General features: G+C 41.2%; 1 protein-coding gene across 27 annotated transcripts in view; it reads right to left on the bottom strand.

The window, feature by feature from the left end:
* DIS3L2 (DIS3 like 3'-5' exoribonuclease 2) overlaps window positions 1-18065 on the bottom strand; it is a 344241-nt gene extending 326176 nt beyond the window's left edge. For 4 of the 27 annotated variants that reach the window (XR_011540208.1, XM_070620198.1, XM_070620165.1 and 1 more), the window contains exons 1-2: window positions 17540-17631; window positions 14427-14482 (exon numbers count right to left, since the gene is read on the bottom strand). The gene's annotated coding sequence lies outside the window, so the exon portion shown is untranslated. Of the gene's footprint in view, window positions 1-12134; window positions 12406-14426; window positions 14551-17132 lie in introns of all 27 variants that reach the window. The other 23 variants (XM_070620176.1, XM_070620190.1, XM_070620171.1 and 20 more) reach the window with 18 other exon arrangements.
* Between the last annotated feature and the right edge of the window lie 678 nt (window positions 18066-18743).

The raw sequence follows: 18743 nt of genomic DNA, 5'->3' as shown, positions 1-18743 counted from the left end.
CTAAAAAGAAATTTTTCTAATCTGATAAGATGTATTTATCAAGGAAACAACACCTTTTATGCAGTATTCAGGCCAAGAATAATACATAACTTGAATCTAATCATGAGGAAACATCAGACAAACCAAATGAGGAACATCCCATTTTTTAAAAAAAGAGGACTGTATTTGTCAAAAATACCAATGTCATGAAAGACAAAGAAAGGCTTTAGAACTGTTCCAGATTAGAGACAAAAGAAACAGGACAACTAAATACCATGTGTGATCCTACATTAGATCCTGTGCTAGAGGGGAAAAGATGCTAAAGGACATTAATTACTGGATTAACTGACAAACTGTAACAGATGGTAGATATAATCAAAGTTGTATCAATGATAAATTAACTAAGTTGATAACTTATCTTTGGGTATGTAAGAAAATATCCTTATTCTTGGAAAATACTCACTATAGTATTTAGGGGCAATCACGTATGCAGTTTACTCTCAAGCAGTTCAGGAAAAAAGTTTATACGTGTGTCTGGAGAGACAGAGAGAGAGAGACAGAACACAAACAATAAAGAAAATGGGGCAAAATGTTAACAACAGGTAAATCTAAGTAAAGGGTATATGCACTCATGGGCATGTATCCCAAAGAAATAAAAACTTACATTCACCAAAAACCTACACATGAATGTTCATAGCAACTTTATTCATAATAGTCAAACAGTGAAAACAACTCAGATGTCCTTCCACAGAAGAACGGTTAAACAAGCTGTGGGACCCCCATGCCATGGAACACTACTCACAATAAAAAGGAACAAGCAGTAACCTGGATGAATCGAAAAGAACTATGTTGAGTGAAAAAAGCCGATCTCAAAGGTTATGTACTATATGGTTCCATCTGTACAGCATTCTTGAAATGGCAAATCAGAGAGACAGAGAAGGGTTAGTGGTTGCCAGGAGGCAGAGAGGCAGAGAGGGAGGGAGATGGCTGGAGCTACTGAAAGGGTAGCATAAGAGCTCCTTGTGAAGAACTATTCTGCATCTTGACTGTGGTGGTGGTCACACAAATCTACAGATGTGACAGAACTAAACACACACACACACACACAGGAGCACAAGTAAAACTGCTGAAATCAGAACCAGCTGGGCGGATTGTACTGACATCAATTTCCTAGCTGTGGTATTATACCATAGTTGCACAAAAGGAAACTGGGTGAAGTATACACAGGATCTCTCCAGTATTATTTCTTACAAGTGCATGTGATTCTACAAGTATCTCAAAATAAAAAGCTTAATTTAAAAATAAAAAAAAGGAAAAAAGTTAAAAAATAGCAACAGAAATAACTTGTGAATAATGATGAAGCACGAGAGGCGTTCCTATTATCCTCAAGAACAGGAAGAGGGTGCCAGCTATGACAGCGTTATTTCACACCGTTCTAAAGGAAGGGCTGGCCCCGTGGCCGAGTGTTTGAGTTTGCGCACTCCGCTTCGGCAGCCCAGGGTTTCACTAGTTCAGATCCTGGGTGCGGACATGGCACTGCTCATCAGGCCATTCTGAGGCGGCGTCCCACACAGCACAACCAGAAGGACCTGCAGCTAGAATATACAACTATGTACTGGGGGGCTTTGAGGAGGAGGAGAAGAAAAAAAAAGAAAGACTGGCAACAGATGTTAGCTCAGGTGCCAATCTTAAAAAAAAAAAAATAAAGGAGCTAGTCATTACCATATACAAGAGGTAATACAAATATTAGAAAACAGACAAAATGATCACTTATAAATGAAATCATTGTCTACCTAGAAAATCCAATACAATCAACTGAAAAAGTATTAGAGTATGAGTTCAGTAGTGTCCAAATACAATATGTAAAAATTAATAGCCTTTTTATTATACTCCACTAATAATCAATTACAAAACTCTGTATAATACAGAACTTTGTTCTATTTTTTATTTTTTAATTCTTTATATAAATCATGTACATTTTTTAAATATTTAAAAATTTTCCCCAGGAACATAATGACTATGCATCTGTAATAAGCTTCTCCAAAACAACATATTCTTCAGTTCTCCCACTGAGCACCATATTTGTTATTCTTTTTTCTTTTTTTTTGAGGAAGATTAGCCCTCAGCTAACATCCACACCCATTTTCCTCTACTTTATATGTGGCCCGCCCACCACAGCATGGCAGGCCAAGCGGTGCCATGTCTGCACCCAGGATCCAAACCAGCGAACCCTAGGCCACTGAGAACCAGAATGTGTGCACTTAACCATTGTGCCATTGGGCCGGCCTCTTTAATTCATTTTGTAATCTCAGCTTGTCAGGTAAAAGATCCAATTGAGTGAACAACTGAATAGAAGAGAACCTCATCATTCTATGAAATTTTTATCTGAATCACAAAGAAATTTTCTCCCAAAACAAAGCCTTCCCTGACCGCCCAATGTAAGAACCAGTGGTCCTCAACTGGGGGCAATTTTGCCCCTCCTCTCCCCCAGGGACATAGGGGAATGTCTAGAGACATTTTTGACTGTCACAACTGGGGAAGGTACCATAGTATCTGAAGGGCAGAGGCTCTGGCTGCTGCTAAATTCCTACAATGCAGAGCACAGGTCTCTTCCCCCAACAAAGAATTACCCAGTCCAACATGTCAACAGTGCTGAGGCTAAGAAACCAGGATCTAAATAAATCTCCGCCAGTTCTCCTTCTAGCCCAGCACATTATTTTATTTCCTTCTTAGGAAACAAGCAAGGTAGAAGAGAGTGAGTCAAAGTCTTTATAACACTGATAGGAAAAAAAACTGCCAATCTAGAAATCTTTATACAGCAAATACATCTTTCCAAAACAAAGGCAAGGGGCCAGCCCTGTGACTGAGTGGTTAAGTCCACACACTCCACTTTGGTGGCCCAAGGTTTTGCCAGTTCGGATCCTGGGCGCAGACCTAGCGCCACTCACCAAGCCATGCTGAGGTGGCATCCCATATACTAGAGCCAGAAGGATCTACAACTAGAATATACAACTACATACTGGGGGGCTGTGGGGAGAAGAACAAGGGGGAAAAAAAGACAGGCAACAGATGTTAGCTCAAGTGCCAATCTTAAAAGAATTTTTTTTAAAAAGGCAAAATACAAACTGTTTCAGATATGTGAAAGCTGAAATAATCATCACCAGCAAATCTCACTACCAGAAATGTTAAAGGAAGCCCTTAAAGCAAAACGAAAATAACAGAAGCAAACTATTCCAGAAAATTAAAGGAAAGGGAACACTTCCCAACTCATTCAAGGTTGCCACAATTACTGATACCAAAACAAAAAGAAATTACCAAAAAAAAACACTTCAAACCAATATCTGTAATAACCATAGATGCAAAAATTTTTAACAAAATTTAGGAAATCAATACCAAAAATAAATAAAAAGAATAATACATCAGGACCAAGTAGGGTTTATCTCAGGAATGCAAGGTTAGTTCTACTATTTGAAAGTCAATGTAATTCACCATATTAACAAACTAAAAATGAAAAAACATATGATCATCTCAGCAGATTCAGAAAAAAGCATTTGACAAAAATCCAACTTAGTTTCTGATAAAAATTTCCAACAAACTCGGAATAGAAGGAAACTTCCTCACTGACAAAGAGCATATACAAAAAGCCTACAGCTATCATCACACTTCACAGTGAAAAACTTAATGCTACCAGACCGCAAGCTGCTGCTGGGCCCACGGTCTCCAGCGCATGGGTCAGTGCAGGGGGCGTCCGGACTTCCCGTGGACGTGCTTGGGGACACAGTTGGAGCTCCAGCACCCAGCTCTGCAGCCCGGGGGGAGGCTCCAGGGTCCCGCACCTCCCTGGCAGGGAAAGCCTCTGCTCGCCATTAGCAGGGAGGCCCCACCCAGAATCCAGGACAAAGGAAAGCTCCCGGCAGGCGGATTCCCCAGCATGGCACCAGACCGCCAGCTGCAGCTGGGCCCACGGTCTCCGGCCCTGCACGGGTCAGTGCAGAGGGTGCCTGGACTTCCCGTGGACGTGCTTGGGGACTGGGTGGAGCTCCAGCACCCAGCTCTGCGGCCCGGGGGGACACTCCAGGGTCCCGCACCCACCCAGCAGGGAGGGCCTCTGCTCGCCATTGGTGGGGAGGCCCCGCCCAGCATTCGGAACACCAGGAAGCTCCCTAGAGCAGAATTCCCCACAAGGCAGCAGCTTACCAGCCACCGCCAGGCCCACGGACTCTGGCCGTGTCCCAGACAAGGCAAGGGGCTCCCAGAGATCCCGTGAGAGTGGAGTGGGGCAGAGTGGAGCTCCGGTGAAATGGCTACGTAGCCCAGGGGGGAACTCCAGGTTCCTACATCAGCCTCAGCAAAACCCTCTGCACAGCACTAGTGGAGAGGTCCCAACTGGCAATCGCAAGGCGGGAAGGACCTGGGGCAAAAGTAGCACAGCTAGGTGAGCTAACGACAGACTGCAGAAGATACCCATAGCTCTGCTGGGACCTATAGCGGACAAGTGTCATCTTGTGGGCTCTGTCAGGGACAAAGCTGCGATTATAGGTGATCCTGCTCCCAGCTGTTGGGAAAGCCCACAACACCGCTGCAGACCACAAGGAGGGAGCGCTTCTAAGTCGGCTGCAGCAGTAGGCACCAGCAGCCTGAGGCCCCCTTGCAATTGCCCCCACAACCGACAAGGGACCCCACAGGACCAGTGAGACTACGAGGAGGGGTCCAGGTCCAGTCAGTAACAGCTGACAGGGTTCCTGGTTGGTGCAGTCTAAACAGCTGCCCCCTCACCACACCAGTCGCAACAAGTGGAAGCAGCGACTAAACTCTATCTCTACACAGAGGCACAAATCCACGCCATCAAGCAGTATGAAAAAATATATTAAATCTCCAGAACAGAAGGAAAACGATAAGCACCCAGAAAACAATCCCAAAGACAATGAAATCTATAACCTAAATGACGATGATTTCAAAACTGCCATTATTAAAAAACTCAACAAGTTAAAAGAGAATTCAAATAGACAACTCAATGAGTTCAGGAGCTATGTCACAAAAGAGCTTGACACTATAAAGAAGAACCAATTAGAAATACTGGAGATGAAGAACACAATGGAGGAGATTAAGAAAAATCTGGACTCTCTGAACAGTAGGGTCGATAATATGGAGGACAGAATTAGCAATTTGGAGGATAGGAATATAGAAATACAGCAGAGAGGGGAGGAGAGAGAACTAAGACTAAACAGAAATGAAGAAAATCTCCGAGAATTAACAGACTCAATTAGGAGATGCAACATAAGGATTATAGGTATACCAGTGGGAGAAGAGAAGAAGGGGGCAGAAGGCCTGATCAAAGAAATAATAGCTGAGAACTGTCCAAACTTGGGAAGAGAGATGGAATTTCATGTGACAGAAGCCAATAGATCTCCAAACTTTATTAATGCAAGAAGACCAACCTCAAGGCATATAGTAGTGAAACTAGCAAAAGTCAACAACAAAGAGAAAATACTAAGGGCAGCCAGGCAGAAGAAAATAACTTACAAAGGAAACCCCATAAGGCTATCAGCAGATTTCTCAGGAGAGACCTCAGAGGTTAGAAGAGATTGGAATGAAATATTCAAAACTCTGAAGGACAAAAACCTGCAGACAAGAATACTCTACCCAGCGAAAATATCCTTCAAATACAATGGAGAAATAAAAACTTTCCCAGATAAACAAAAGTTAAGGGAGTTCATCACCACAAAACCTCCTCTTCAAGAAATGCTCAGGAAGAAACTCATTCCTGAAAAATCAAAAAAAGGAAAGGGGTTACAAAATCCAGAACAAAGGAGATAAGCAGGACAATAACACAAAGTAACAGCTCTCCATCAGGACAAAATGCAAAAGAACCGGAAAACAAGGGATAAAATGGCAACAGTAGGCCCCCACGTTTCAATAATCACTCTAAACGTGAATGGATTGAACTCTCCAATCAAAAGGCACAGAGTGGCAGGATGGATCAAAGAACAAGATCCAACAATATGCTGCCTCCAGGAAACACACCTCAGCCCCAAAGGCAAACACAGACTCAAAGTGAAGGGATGGAAGACAATACTCCAAGCTGATGATGAACAAAAGAAAGCAGGTGTTGCCATACTTATATCAGACAAAGCAGACTTCAAAGCAAAACAGATAATGAAAGACAAAGAGGGGTAGTATATAATGATAAAAGGGACGCTCCACCAAGATGACATAACACTTATAAATATATACGCACCTAACACAGGAGCACCAAAATTCATAAAGAAACTATTAACAAAACTAAAAGGAGACATTAACAGCAATATAATAATAGTAGGGGACCTCAACACCCCATTAACACCAATGGACAGATCATCCAGACAGAAAATCAACAAGGAAATTATAGAATTAAATGAAAAATTAGATCAGATGGACCTAATAGATATATGTAGGACACTTCATCCAAAAACAGCAGGTTACACATTCTTCTCAAGCACGCATGGAACATTCTCAAGGATAGACCATATCTTGGGAAACAAAGCAAGCATCAATAAGTTCAAGAGGGTTGAAATAATATCAAGCATCTTTTCTGATCATAATGCTATGAAACTAGAAATCAACTACAAGAATAAAGCTGGGAAAGGGCCAAAAATGTGGAGACTAAACAACATGCTACGGAACAAACAATGGATTATTGAAGAAATCAAATATTATCTGGAGACAAATGAAAATGAAAACACACCATAACAAATTATTTGGGACGCAGCAAAGGCAGTCCTAAGAGGGAAATTCATTGCAATACAGGCTCACCTCAATAAGCAAGAAAAATCTTACATAAACAACCGCAAACGACACCTAACAGAATTAGAAAAAGAAGAACAAAGCCCAAAGTCAGTAGAAGGAGGGAAATAATAAAAATTAGAGCAGAAATAAATGATATCAAAACAAAAAAGACAGTAGAAAGGATCAATGAAACAAACAGTTGGTTCTTCGAAAAAATTAACAAAATCGACAAACCCTTAGCCAGACTCACTAAATAAAAAAGAATGAAGTCTCAGATAAATAAAATTAGAAACGAGAGAGGAGAAATCACAACACATACCAAAGAAATACAAAGGATCATAAGAGAATACTATGAAAAACTATAGGCCAACAAATTGAACAACCTAGAATAAATGGATAAATTCCTAGACTCATACAACCTACTCAAACTGAATCAGGAAGAAATAGAGAATCTGAAGAGACCAATCACAAGTAAAGAAATAGAAACAATAATCAAAAACCTCCCCAAAAATAAGAGTCCAGGACCAGATGGCTTCTCTGGAGAATTCTACCAAACATTCAAAGAAGATTTAATACCTATCCTTCTCAGACTATTCCAGAAAATAGAGGAAGATGGAGCACTCCCTAATACATTCTATGAAGCCAACATCACCCTGATCCCCAAACCTCACAAGAACAACACAAACAAGGAGAACTAAAGGCCAATATCACTGATGAACATAGATGCAAAAATCCTCAACAAAATTTTGGCAAACCAAATACAGCAATACATCAAAAAGATTATACACCATGATCAAGTGGGATTTATACCAGGGACACAGGGATGGTTCAACATCCGCAAGTCAATCAACGTGATTCACTACATTAACAAAATGAGAAACAAAAACCACATGATCATCTCAATAGATGCAGAGAAAGCATTCGACAAGATCCAACATCCATTTATGATAAAAACCCTCAATAAAATAGGTATAGAAGGAAAGTACCTCAACATAATAAAGGCCATATATGACAAACCCACAGCCAACATCATACTCAATGGACAAAAACTGAAACCCATCCCTCTCAGAACAGGAACAAGACAAGGGTGCCCACTTTCACCACTCTTACTCAACATAGTACTGGAGGTTTTGGCCAGAGCAATTCGGCAGGAAAAAGAAATAAAAGGAATCCAAATAGGCAACGAAGAAGTAAAACTCTTGCTGTTTGCAGACAACATGATCTTATATATAGAAAACCCCAAAGAATCCATAGAAAAACTATTAGAAACAATCAACAACTACAGCAAAGTTGCAGGGTATAAAATCAACATACATAAACCAGCAGCATTTCTATATGCTAACAATGAACTAACAGAAAAAGATCTCAAGAACTCAATCCCATTCACAATCGCAACAAAAAGAATAAAATACCTTGGGATAAATTTAACCAAGGAAGTGAAAGATCTATACAACGAAAACTACAAGACCTTCTTGAAAGAAATCGACGACGACATAAAGAGATGGAAAGACATTCCATGCACATGGATTGGAAGAATAAACATAGTTAAAATGTCCATACTACCTAAAGCAATCTACAGATTCAATGCCATCCCAATCAGAATTCCAATGTCATTCTTTACAGAAATTGAACAAAGAATCCTAAAATTCATATGGGGCAGCAAAAGACCCTGAATTGCTAAAGCAATCCTGAGCAAGAAGAACAAAGCTGGAGGCATCACAATCCCTGACTTCAAAACATACTACAAAGCTACAGTAATCAAAACAGCATGGTACTGGTACAAAAACAGATGCACAGATCAATGGAACAGAATTGAAAGTCCAGAAATAAAACCACACATCTATGGACACCTAATCTTTGACAAAGGAGCTGAGGGCCTACAATGGAGGAAAGAAAGTCTCTTCAACAAATGGTGCTGGGAAAACTGGACAGCCACATGTAAAAGAATGAAAATCAACCCTTCTTTTTCACCATTTACTAAAATAAACTCAAAATGGATCAAAGACCTAAAGATTAGGCCTGAAACAATAAGTCTTCTAGAAGAGAATATCGGCAGTACACTCTTTGACAGCAGCTTCAAAAGAATCTTTTCAGACACCATAACCCCTCACATGAGGGAAACAATAGAAAGAATAAATAAATGGGACTTCATCAGACTAAAGAGCTTCTTCAAGGCAAGGGAAAACAGGATTGAAACAAAAAAAACAGCCCACTAATTGGGAAAAAATATTCACAAGTTATTTATCCGACAAAGGGTTAATCTCCATAATATACAAAGAACTCACACAACTCAACAATAAAAAATCAAACAACCCAATTACAAAATGGGCAGGTGACATGAACAGACATTTCTCCAAAGAAGATATACGGATGGCCAATAGACACATGAAAAGATGCTCATCATCACTAATCATCAGGGAAATGCAAATCAAAACTACACTAAGATATCACCTTACACCTGTTAGAATGGCAAAAATATCCAAAACTAAGAGTGACAAATGTTGGAGAGGCTGTAGAGAAAAAGGAACCCTCATATACTGTTGGTGGGAATGCAAACTGGTGCAGCCACTATGGAAAACAGTATGGAGATTCCTCAAAAAGTTAAGAATAGAAATACCTTATGACCCAGCCATCCCACTACTGGGTATCTAGCCTAAGAACCTGAAATCAGCAATTCCAAAAGTCCCATGCACCCCTATGTTCATCGCAGCATTATTCACAATAGCCAAGTCATGGAACCAACCTAAGTGCCCAGCAACTGATGATTGGATAAAGAAGATATGGTATATATATATACAATGGAATACTACTCAGCCATAAAAAAGGACGAAGTCGTCCCATTCACAACAACATGGATAGACCTTGAGGGTATTATGTTGAGTGAAATAAGCCAGACAGAGAAAGACGAACTCTGTATGACTCCACTCACAGGTAGTAGTTAACATATGGACAAAGAGAACTGATCGGTGGTTGCCAGGGGAAAGGGGGGTGGGAGGAGGGCATTAGGGGTGAAGTGGTGTACCTACAACATGACTAATAATGATGTACAACTGTAATTTCACAAGGGTGTTAACTATCATAACCTTAATTAAAAAAAAAAAAAACTTAATGCTGTTTTCCTAAGATCACAACAAGACAAATACATCTGCTCCCACCACTTCTACTTAACACTGTACTGGGAATTACAGCCCGTGCAATAAGAAAAAAATTGAAAGTTAGAAAGGAAAAAGTAAAATTGTATGTATTCGCAGATGACATAATCTTTATGTAGAAAACCCAATGGAATCTATAAAAAAGCTATTAGAATAAATGAGTATAGTCTGGTTGACAGAGAAGATCAATGTACAAAAATCAATCTAGCAAGTCAAAAATATAAATTAAAAAACCACCATTTCAATAGCATCAAAAAACATGAAATACAAAGGGACAACTATGACAAAAGGTGTACAAGATTTGCCCAGTGAAAACCACAAAATATTGCTGAGAGAAACTGAAGAAAACCTAAATAAATTGAGACTCCAAAGCATGTTCATGGTTTGGAAGACTCAACATTGTTAAGATGGAAATCCCCGCCCCCCAACTGATCTACAGATTCAGTACAACCCCAAATTCTCAAGCAGACTTTTTGGAAAAGCTGACAAGCTGATTCTAAAATTAACATAGAAATGAAAAGGACCTCAAAAAGCCAAAATCTGGAAAAAGAATAGCAAGGTTGAAGGACTTACGCTATCTGACTTCGTCTTATAATAAAACTACAGTAATCAAATCAGTGTAATATTATCATCAAGATAGACAAATTGATCAATGGAACAGAAAAGAGAGCCCAGAAATAGAAATATAAGTAGATTTTCAACCTAGGTACAACCCAGGTACAAGGCAATTTAGTAAAGGAACAGTCTTTTCAACAAATAGTTCGAACAATTAGATTCCGTAAGTAACAAAATGAACTTTGATCCATACCTTGCACTATACATAAAAAGTAGCTCGAAGTATATCATAGATCAAAATGTAAAACCTAAAATTAAAACTTCAAGAACATAAGAGAATATCTTTGTGATATTAACTTAGGCAAAGATTTCTTAGATAAAGCAACAAAAGCACAATCCATAAAAGAAAAAGTTATAAATTGGACTTTATTAAGAATTTCTGTTCTTCAAAAGACACCATTAAGAGAATAAAAAGAGACTGAGAGAAAACATTTGCAAATTCTGTGTCTGAAAAAGGACTCACCTCCAGAATATATTAAGAACTTCTAAGCTCAGTAATAAGAAAACACGGAACCCAATTAAAAATGGACAAAAGATCTGAACAGACACTTCACCAAAGAAGTTACAAGGATAGCAAATAAGTTCATGAAAAGATGCTCAGCATCACTAGCCATTAAGGAAATGCAAAGTAAAACCACAACGAGATCCCACTACATATCTATTAGAATGCCTAAAATGTAAAAGACCGACCATACCAAGTGTTGACAAGGATGTGGAGGAACTGGATCTCTTATACACTGCTGGTGGTGCAAGAGTACAGCTACTCTGGAAAATTGTGATGGTTTCTTTAAAAGTTAAGCATATGCCTATCATATGATTCAACCATTCTACTCCTCGGTATTTAACCAAAGAAACAAAAGTATATGTCCACACAAAGACTTGTACACAAATTTTCATAGCAGCATTATTTGTTACCAACTAAAAACTGGAACCAACCAACATGTCCATCAAATAGGTCAATGTATTAGTAAACTGTGTACAGCCATTCAAAGGAATATTACTCAGCATTAAAGAGGAATCAACTACTGACAGACTAAAAAACACTGATTAATCTCAAAATAATTATGCTGAGTGAAAAAAGCCTAAGTACATACTATACGATTCCATTTATATAAGATTCTAGGAAATTCTAGGAAATGAAATTAATATATAATGACAGAAAGATCAGTGGTTGTCTGGGATGCGGGTCAAGGAGTCAGGGATATGAGGAAAGCTTCGGGGGTGATGGATATGTTCACTATCTCGTTTCTGATGAGAGTCTCATAAGTATACACATACGTCAAAAGTTTACAAATTGTACGCTTTAAATATGTACAGTTTATAGTATGTCAACCATAGCTGAAATCAGCTTTTAAAAAATATGGTCTTAACCAACAATTAATAATCCTTCATAATACAAATTGGACCCTAATTCATTCATTTAAAATTATTCCTTGTCAATAATGTGTATTTTAACCATAAAATTCATAGGCCATCCTTACTTCCAAACTATTGAGTGAGTGATTTGAAATGGCAAAATTCAATAAATCATAAAGAAAACTGTCTTATTGGAGCAAAACATCTCTGAACAATTCAAATATTTTTTCATTTTAAAAACTTAAAATAACTAAAAAGAATACAAACCATGTAACTTGTTGATTTTATTTTAAGTAGGGTTAAACAAAAATGCCAACGTGCTGTTACCTCCTCCCTGGTATAGCTGCCACTATGGTTTCATACTCAACCCTTTAAAACTGATGACAGCTGACGATGGCGAAGAGAGAAAGGAGCAACTATTTCCCATGTGGAGAAATGTTCTCTAAGTGAGGTCAAGTTAAACAGCAAGGTTTGCGGCTTCTCTCTGAATCCCGCAGCACCCAGACAACCACGACAAACCTCTCTTCTTCATCAAAGCCTAATGGGAAATAGAAACAACCCGATTTCATTACAGAAAGCCTGCAGAGGAACCTAAAAAGCAGAGTTCCTCAGTTAGCATCATGTAACTCCCTGCCTCCTCTTGGTTTGGGTACCCAAGCTCTCAAGTCTACCAGACACTCCAACAACTACTTTCCTTCATTTGAAAGATTGTTAAGCCACAGGGAACAGGTAACTTCCTACTATATCAGCCTACATCATTACTTGCCCTTTTCTTTATTGTCCCTATAGTATTTATGTTGATGTTCTCAGGCCCAGAGTTCTCACGCCCAGGTTCCGATTTCACTGAATTTAAAGTAGCATGCTGCAGGAATCAGATAGACATGGGTCCATCTTTGGTTCTAAAACTTACTGCCTTATGACTTAAGTAAACTCCCTGAGCCTCAATTTTATCATCAGTAAACGAGTCAAATCACCTTTCTCATTGGACATGAATTGGTATTAAATGATATATGCATGTGAATTACTTGACACATAGGAGGGTCTCCAAAAATTATAATCCCCTTCCTCCTCTTTATTTTCTAACAGGAAGGCATTTTTCTGAGGGCAAAGTACCTCAGCAGCCCTTATCCCCAGGTGATTTCATCAGAGACATTTTCAAGGTACTTTGTGCCATATGAAAGTCTTTTCCCGCCAGTATGAACACTGTCTCTTGTCTGCCACCATTAGCGTATCCCATTATGAATGTATTTAAAACCAATGAACTGTACACTTAAAAATGGTTAAGATGGGAAATTTTATGCTATGAGTATTTTACCAAAATAAAAAAAATGGGGAAAACAGGTAGTTTTTTAAACTAACAATTGACTAAACTGATCAATTCTAGCCTCAACACGAGAGTTACTCACATAATTGTAACTCTGGGGCATCTGGTTCTTGCTGTGGTTCCAAATGAAACGCCATCTGAAAAGTCCTTGTTGTCAAATCGTTCTATCTCCTGTCATATGACACAAAGGAGCATCTTGTGCAGTTCCACCACCGCCCTCAGTCTAGTGAAGACAACAAGAATTCTGGCCAAGTTTCCCCAACATCACCAATAATGGCACAGACGGCTGGACTTCAGAGGGATCTCGGATCCAGCCCAGGCCCATAGTTTGATTCGTATATGGGCTCGGAAGTATTTCAACGAAAATGAACTTTTTTTCCCACAGCAACTCCCCCAAAATAAGAAATTTTTTGAAGGTTAAAATAAAAGGACATTCTAAAAACTGGATTCTATAAAGCTGGTCCTACATTATAGGAAAACAAAGTCTAGGATAAGTGGGGAAACTGCAAATAAGTTTACAAATCTTCCTCACACAAGAAAACGCTCTCACACTTTTTTTGCCCTTAAACTACTGAGCCATCTCAAAATCATTTCCAGTGCAGTGTCCAAGACCAACCGGTCCATAGGCATTCTGAGATGAGCACTATAAAATGTAATATAAGAATGATTCTTTCAAAAACATTTAGCAGCAATAAAACTCACAAATAAGCATAAACCTTTGCCTCAAAATAAATCAGCTAACCTAAAAAGTTAATGCATTAGGTTTTTCACTTTTGATTGCTTTTTCATTAGATTTTCATCAAAATGTGCAGAGGAACCCAAGCACACATGCCAGGGGCAAATACATGCAATAAAGAGAGCGTTAGGAAAAGGTGAGCACGTCTCAACTCTGACTGCAAAAGTGAAAGAACTCGTCGACTCCAGAGGGACCAACGTAAATTTGATTAATATAATTAAGGCTCTGAATCGACGAAGTTCAAGATTTTGTGTGGAGCCACCTTTCAGGCAATGAAAGTCATGAACACAATCAATCCATCAGCAAATATTTCCTAGGCATTTCATGCGCCTCAGCATTGTGCTGTAGGGATACGGAAACCAGTTTCTGTGCCCTAGTGGCACTTCTGGTCTAATTAGAGGACAGAGGATTAAATCGCAACATGTAAGCAGGCCGAAGCAGAAAAGGCACCCAGGAGTTGAAAGACCAGAGCTTGAGTCCCAACTCTGCCCCTACTCACCAGATGTCTGTCCTTGGGCAAATCACTGAAACTTCTCCAGGACTCTACTTTCTCGTCTATAATAAGAGAAGGTTGGACAGGATGATTTCTAAGGTCTCTTCCCCTCTGGGTCTATTAATCCAAGCTGAAAGAAAAGGGAGAGGAACTAGGCCTAAAGACTTGGCAGGATTTGAACTGACTGATGCGAGAAGGAAGGACATTCTAGGAGAGGAACATGAAGGTAAAAACAGACACATCTCGTAGGGTTTCACTTATAGGAGACATCTAGAGTAGTCAAAATCACAGAAACAGAAAGTAGACGGGTGGTTGCCAGGAGCTGGAGGGAAGGAGAAATAGGGAGCTGTTCAATGGGTACAGAGTCTAGCTTTGCAAGACGAAAAAGTCCCAGAGATCTGTTACACAACAACGCAAATATAGTTAACACCACTGAACTGTACAGGTAAAAATGGCTAAGAGGGCAAATTTTATATAATGTATTTTTCTTAACCACAATTAAAAAGAATGAATCACAGAAATTAGTGCCCTAGCAGTCACACTGATGCAAAAATATTTCAAATCAACGAACCAGTAGTGTCAATCCTAATCCCTAAAATTCTTCCCCCAATTTAAAAAAATACGTGGACACAACTTGCTAGTGGGACAGGGAGGCTGCCCCAACCACAGTAAAGCTGAGCAAGCATGCTGAGAAAATGAGGAAAGAGAAGACAACAAACACTAAGCAACGGCAGAAATACAAAGCAGGCTACTCAAACACAACCTAATTGTGTCATCCCCACTTGCAATCCAGCCTAAATCTCTAAATAAAATCACGTAGAGGCTTCTCTTTACTCCAAGGATAAAGAAAAATTCCTCCAGGCCCCTCTCCCACCAGATTCTTCTACGCTCTCCCTGCTCCACACAGAAAGCTCTACCTTAAGTCCCAGTCCTCTCCCCAAACCCTGCCATCACAGGGTGCTTGCCCTTGGCTGTTTGCTCTGACTGAACACTCCCCCTTTCCTGAGCACCTTTCAGATATCAGTTCAAACGTCACTTCTGTGACTTCTCTAACTCAAACACAATCACAGTTGCAGTTCTACATTCACGTGATTATTTGGTACCATCTGCTGGGGACAGGGACCACGCATGCATTCACTCCTCCCCATTTCCAACACCAACCACAGCGCCTAGTACCAAGTAAGCACTCAAACACTTGTTGAGTAAGTGAATAAACGGGCACTAAACCTGTAAGAAAGCAATAAAACATAGTAAGAGGTCTCCTTAAGAGTCTGTGCATCCTCACAAATGAATCTTTGGAGAAGGCCCAAAGCAATTGAGCCAAAAATCCCTATTCAACTCTTTTAAAAAAATAGTCAATTCAGATGCCTGTATAAATTTCTCTGGCCCTTCTATGTCTCTAGGCAAATGCTGAGCATCAAAGACCGATAAGTTAAAGGCACACACACCCCACAGATAAAGCAAAGCTACTAGCTGCTGAGTAACTGTCGCTCTGGTATTCCCTGATACAGCGCCTGCTACATGGGAAGGACTCTGGAAATATCTGTCAAATGAATAAAGAACAACATTTCACAAGACTCAAGTATGTATGAAACAGTAACTAACTGTGGTGTCTCATATGAAAGTAAGACCAACTGCAGAAGGAAAGGAAAGAAGCTCTACATAGCAAAGCCCTCTGCCAGTAGCCTCATTATTTTAGATCTCAAAAATGAAAAATGCCAGACATAATTGGGCTAAGAGTGAAAGAAATAGATACTGCAATCAAATGACCTTAGAGCTTTAAACAAAGGCTACAAAATGTCACATGGACTATTTCCCAAACCCTTAAGAATGTAAGGAAAGAAATTATTTAGGATTCCCTGTCCCCTCCAATACAAATATCAGTTTTATTTATAGTTTAGAAAGAAATCAAGAGACAAACAGTATCTATACTTTAGAAATATAATCCATAAACGTATTCCTGAAAACTCCAGCCCATAGTGATCTCTCCTCCGATTTTGCATTTAAACAAATGCTATTTTATATTTTCTAATAGTTTAATATGTGCCGTCTCTTGTTTCTTATATATCTTTTCAGGTGCAAATAACACTGTAGGTGCTTAACAAGTACTTATAGAACTGAAATGAAATTACACTGCTTTGAATAATGGATTTTGATATATAAACTCTTGTGTTTTATTCCCAAATAATGTCATCCCCGAAAATTCTTCATATGCCTCAGTTTTAGCTCTATCGTCACTGGATTAAATATAAAGTCGTTACCCAACAATGCTCAAATAAGGCTTGGTGTTTTCTTAATATTGTTCCTTCAACTCAAATAAAGGAGGTTTTCAGTCCCTTATATTTCCATATAAATTTTAGTTTGCCAATTTCTGAAAAAAAGCCAGCTGGAAATTTGATAGAGATTATATCGAGTCTGTTTTCGAATGTAAACCAGAGGTATTAACAACACCTGGCCTACTTTCTTCCATGTAGCAAATTTCACTAGAAATTCTTCCCAAACCTACTGAATCCCAGGGAGAGTTCCTCTGTAGAAAATTAGAAGACACCACATCTAAACTACAGACTACTACCCACACGTCACTAAACACTGGAACGCTACTTCCATGGAAAAGGATCAAAGCGTCGAATTAGATGAGTCTCACAAGCAACAAAGCAGATAAAGTATATCGCTTTGGAAAGCGCAAAGCAGCAAGCAAACATCAAGTATTACAGTTAAGAGGCTGCCGTCCCAGGCTCCTGAGGCGCCCCATCCCTGCCAGTCCCAAACATCCGGATCAGGACCCAGAAGCACGCGCCCACAGGTGACCCGAGCCCCGGGAGGCGTCCTCTCTACAGCAGCTGGCTCTCTAACTCCGGTTTTCCTCCCCGCGCACCACGCTGGGCTCCAGGGGCGGGCCGGCGGGGCCTGGGCGCGAGGAGCCGGGCCTGCGAGGCCGGTCTGCGGGGAGCGGGGGGCGTGAGGTGGGCAGGCGCGACGCCAGGAGCGGAGGGCCCTCGGCCGGCGCAGCCGCCGCAGGTGCCCCGCGAAGCGCCGCGGAGCCCTGCCGGCCAGCCCAGGGGTCGGTCCTGGGAAAGGGTCGAGGTGGGGCGCGCGGGACGGGGGCGGGAGGGCCTCACCGTTGCTCCCGGGAGGCCGGCCGCGCCGCGGTCCCTCAGTTGCTAAGGAGAATGCTCTTCCGGGTCACGGGCGCGGCGGTACAGAGAGCAACGGTGGCCGGAAGGGGCCAAGAGCGATGCGCAGGGCGAGTGCGCGGCGGAGGCGGTGGGCGCGCCTAGTTCCGCTGCGGCGGGGGCGAATGGCTGGGGCTGGTGGCTCTACCCGGGTAGCTTCTGAGACACCTTCCTTCCCGGCGCGGGCCGTCTTCAGCCCCCTGCACCGGGGCCAGCCACCGGCGGACGCCCTCCCGCCCAGCCCAGGCCCTTCGAGCTGTGCTCCGCGGGGCCCACTCTCACCCCGCAGGATCCGCCAGCCCTGAGGCGTCTCGCCCCGCTTCTTGCCCCCGGGTGTAGCCACGCCGGCTCTTTTTTGTGACACCGTTTTACTCGTTGTTTCATTTACGGGACACCTGCTCGGGGCTAGATGCAGGGCTGGCACTGGGGATACAGAGATGGGCAACCCAGGCGTGGTCCCTGCCTTCAGAATGCACAGGCTGGTGGGAGGGCAGGCGGGCAGCGTCCTGCATACGGGGATGGGCAAATCAAGGAAGCTACAGGAGCCTGCGCAGGGGGCCTACCCAGACACGGTAGGGAAAAATGGATGGTGGAGAGACACATCAACCAAGTAAAAGGGTAGGGCAGAGAGTAGGCTCGGTGGGGAAACCCACTGAAAAGTCACTGTGGCCTGCCCAGGAAAGGGTGTAGAGAAAAGAGAATGGTTAAGGATGGAACCTAGAAAACACCAATATTGTAGGTGTGAGCAGAGGAAAAGAAACCTCCAACTACAGCCAGAATGTTCAGTTGAAGGACTACAGAGGTGACAGGAGGAGAGGAAAGAATTTCGCTAACGGGGTGGTCGCCAGTGTCAAATGCTGTGGAGATCAACTGCCCAATGGTGACCATGGAAAAATCAAAATTCAGGAACACACTTTCAAAGTCGACAGTGGCTTGAATCTGTGTGGTGAAGGAGTCCACCTCCATATGCTCCATATGGAAGCAAGGAAAAGAGATAGATTAAATTTTACTGAATGCCTTAATGTTTTAAAAAGCACTGTCATGGTATTTGCAAATTTCAGGATTCCTTTACTAATAACTGAGATCCTTAAAGGTAGAAAATATTTATTTAACCTTGCATCTACAGTGCCTGCCACACACAGTCCTCAAT

Source organism: Equus przewalskii, chromosome 5 (genome assembly GCF_037783145.1).
Source record: "Equus przewalskii isolate Varuska chromosome 5, EquPr2, whole genome shotgun sequence".
Lineage (NCBI taxonomy): Eukaryota > Metazoa > Chordata > Mammalia > Perissodactyla > Equidae > Equus > Equus przewalskii.
The sequence above is the reverse complement of the archived record's forward strand: the minus strand, read 5'-3'. Positions and strand labels throughout refer to the sequence as shown.